A 4,215-nucleotide genomic window follows, 5' to 3' on the forward strand; every position below is an offset into this window, starting at 1 on the left:
TCCGAAGACCAGGGCGCTTGAGCTTGTGCTGGTGAAGGAGACTGAAAGCAGTAGCGCGGGGTCATCTCAGAGCACCCCTGCTTGAGACAGCACTCTAAATAGGGCGTTGAACGTAATGAAAAATAAGGATAAGCTCAGTAAGCCGTCGTCAGTTGGTCGTGTGGCCGGCAAAGGCTTGTCCACAAAATGGTCGTCATACTATACCGCTGGTGGGCGAAAGGAGAAACAGACCAGCTCGGAAAGCCAGTCGCGCGAGGTTGAAGAACTCAAGGCACAAGTGGCATGGATTCCAGAGATTATCCAAGAGCAAGTGCAACAACAACTGGGAACAACGCTCACCGACATTATGCCTACCTTGATTCGTGGGCTGACAACGTGGATTGCGGGTGGCCAACAGGGGCCGCCCCCGATTCCCAGCTTCACGGCCAGCAACTCGCACAACACGCAGGCGGCGCCATTGGTGTCTCCGGCGACGCCATTGGTGTCACCGGCGGCGGCGGTATTGGTGTCTCCGACGCCGGCACGAGCATTGGAGCTTAATACACCCGGGTGTACACCGGCCGGCACCTCGCCAGCAAGCGGCCCCTCCGTCAGTTGCACGCCCGCCGTTGGCGGTGCCTCGACATTAGCCGAGCTCGGCGCCATCATCACGGTAACTAATTAAGCCTCTCGGCCGAGGACTTCATCTCCTTGCCTTTGACTGGGCATCCCTGATGCCCTACATGTTTTCGCAGGGCACCGCCGACATTTCGTGCACTCTCCTGCACTTCGTGAACGACGAGTTGGTCGATGTCGCCAAGGGCAAAATCGTTCAATCGGGCAACCCCGTGTTACACGGTAAACCGATGCCACCCACCGTGTATAGGGTTCAACTGGTTCGGGTGCTGCCAGGCTGCGACGAGTTGTTACCTCTGATTCGACCCGCTGGGGCCGACGAAGATGATCTGATGACCCTCAGCGCCTGCCTAAGCTGGCCCCTGCTTTGGCCGAAGAGCCAGATTCGTTTGGGGGCGGGGGACACCACCCCAAAGACAACACCGCCAGTCGTGTCGGCGCCAAGCCATGGCAAGACCGCCGAAACGCTACCGGACATGCTGGACATCCCTATGGCACAGGATCCAAACATGCATATGGCACATGATCTGGACGACGACGACAATGACGACGGCCGTACATTTAGCAACGTCGATAAGTACTTTGCCGAACATGGGTATGATGACGAATTCTTGGGGCCTCCTTCTCAAGAACCCAACCCTACAAAAGACGATCGTGATCTAGCTGGTACCGCGGAGAAACCCAATTGCAACAGGCGTCGTCTAGCGTTCAGTTCTCAGGAGACGCCTCCAGCTGCCGACTTCACCGAGCCTCAGATAGCCGAGGTGCGAAATATTATCAGCCCCAACACACTCAAGAAGGCGGTCTGTGAGCAGAACTCGGTCCCATTACAACAGAAGAAGAAGGGACGGAAAAGAAAGAGTAACAAGGGTGCGAGCCAGCCGGCACCGAGTACGATCCGTGCTCAGGACGGACCACCTTCACCTAAGGATATCTCGAGGAGGGTGCATGTGGTGGGTAGGGCGATGCTACCGACAAATATGCTCAATGCTGCAACCGGTGCTATGCGGAGTCTGCATGACAGTGTTCTTTCTTTGGAGAAGCGGCGTCTCAGAGAGAATGATGTGGCATGCCCAGTTTTCGTGGCCAAGGTGCCAGAGGGCAAGGGCTTTGTGGATGGCGCCATCAGGGGTACGATCGTCATGCGGTTTGATGACATCTTTGCTATGTTTATCCTTCATCCGCTGCACTACACTTTCGTTCGGCTGTTTTCGCTGAGTATGGAGATGCGGATCATTAGAGACAAGACCCCGGGCATCGTGATAGTCGACCCCTTCTACATGCGTGCCAAGATCTTGGGCAGCGCTGGGGACCGGCATGTCGCGAGTTCTTACCTTGAAGGCGTCATTCTGGCAAACCCAGATAAGGATAACTTCCTCGTGCCTTACTTTCTCGAGTAAGTCATCCCCTAACCGCCCCGTAACATATGATTTCTTAGATTTCGATCATTCTTTTTTTTTCTAACATTCCGTGTTCTGTGCAGTGACACACATTGCACACTCATCCTGTTAAGCCTGAAATATTCCATGGCCACGTATTTCGACCCGGACCGTGACTCCAAGATAGACTACACAAATATCAAGAAAGTTCTTGATGATGTTCTCCCCGGCTACGCCAAATCTGGAGGCACCTTCACCAAGCCAGTTCGTAGGTACGGCAGGCAAGTGTTCGCCCACAATACAAAGTTCTCCTGCGTCAAGCAGCCGCCTGGCGGTCAGAAGGATGCCTACTACGCCCTCCATCACATGCGGGCGATCGTACGGGACCATCATCACCTTCTGCTACCAGATAATCTCAAAGATTGGGCCGCGAGCTTGTTGGCAATCCAGGACACGGACATCAGACAAGAATTATTTCGCACCCAATCGGAGTTTGCAGAAATTATCCATCAAGATGTCCTTCGTACCTCGGGGCAGTTCTACCTCAGATATCAACCGTCCAACAGTGAGATAGACACAACGCTACAAATGCAGGCTGACAACACCCGCGATTTCATGACCATCACGACAGACGGCGGATTCATCCATGCTCCGGTCCCATGAGTCGAGTCGAAAGTAGTGATGCTATGTGTAGTTCTGAAACATTGATTGGCTCATGTTGTAATTAAACTTTAACGAACTTGTATGTCTCTTTGGTTTGGACAGTCATTCAACTTAGATGTAATCGATGTTATTTATTAGTAGGACCATGAATCGTGCTATTAATGTCTTCTTTTCTCTTCCGATCCTTTTGTTGCATACTTATATATTGCTTATGTATTGTCTGTTGTTTGGCTTGTGCATAGAGATGCCGTCGTATGTCATGTACAAGGGTAAGGTTCCCGGAGTCTACGACGATTGGGAGGAGTGTCGGAGACAGGTTCACCGTTTCAGCGGTAAAGTTACAAAGGGTACACCACTAGGGCGGAGGCGGAATCTATATACGCCCGCTATCTAGCGGGAGGGAGGAGGGAGTGTCGGAGGAACCAGATGAAGACCAGTTTCATCACGATGATGATCATCGTGATGACCGCAACTCTCTTCTATGTGATGGTAGTTTAGATGATCGATATCGACTTGTAATGTGAAGACAAACTTGCTACTCGCGGTCTTGAGACTTGTAATGTTCTATCTTTGTTTGGTCTTTTGAATTCGGAGACTAATATGATGAATTGTATTCGGAGACTAATCTTCTATTGTATTCGATGAATCTGCTGTTGCTGTATTGTGTTGTCTAAATTCTGTTCAATAATGTATTTTGTAACCTGTGAAAATATCAGAAAAGAAAAAAATTCCTAATATTCATACTAGTGGCGCACCACTCAAGACACTAATGACGCACTATGATAATCAAACTAATGGCGCATCACTCACTAGTGCGCCATTAGTATGCCAAAGCACATGGGTACATATGGCCCCCTGGGAGGCATACTAATGGCGCACTCTGGGCTATACTAATGGCGCACTACGTGGTGCACCATTAGTACACCAGATACTAACGGGGCACCATTGGTGCGCCATTAGTATTTAATTCTAATGGCGTGGTGCTAGTGGCGCACCAGTAGTGCGCCATTAGTAGGCAAAACTGGTGCGCCACTAGCATGCCTTTTCTTAGTAGTGCCAGAGGCTGGCCAGCAATGCCGGCACAGCCAGGGACCGTCGAGGATGAAGCGCACCGAGCAAGGGAAGATGGCCAGCAACAAGATCTGACACCGCCAGCCACCAGGGAAACCACGCGAGATCCCAGCCCACCGGAGATCTGTTGGGCACCCGACCAGATTGTCGGTACCATGCCAACCCCACTGCTCGCCACATGAGACAGGGGGCCTCGCCGGGGGCCGCCGCCCAGATCCAAGACCCTCCGATGCGAACCAGAGCAGTGCATGCCCCGCTGCCGCAGTCCCCGGCTGCTCCATGTGCCTTGCCCGGCGGCAGCCTCTTGCGGCGGCGAGGGGGAGGGGAGGGAGAAGGGCTACGCCGGCGAGAAGGGAGTTGCCCCCGAGACGCCCACTAGGGGAGGCGTGGGGGAGGGGAGGGGAGGGGGGGAACTCTTTGTAAAACGTGTTTTCCGTGAACAAGACTGTTGGTAAATTTCACTTCCCTCGCACGTGCAGTATTACTT

Source organism: Triticum aestivum, chromosome 5B (genome assembly GCF_018294505.1).
Source record: "Triticum aestivum cultivar Chinese Spring chromosome 5B, IWGSC CS RefSeq v2.1, whole genome shotgun sequence".
NCBI lineage: Eukaryota > Viridiplantae > Streptophyta > Magnoliopsida > Poales > Poaceae > Triticum > Triticum aestivum.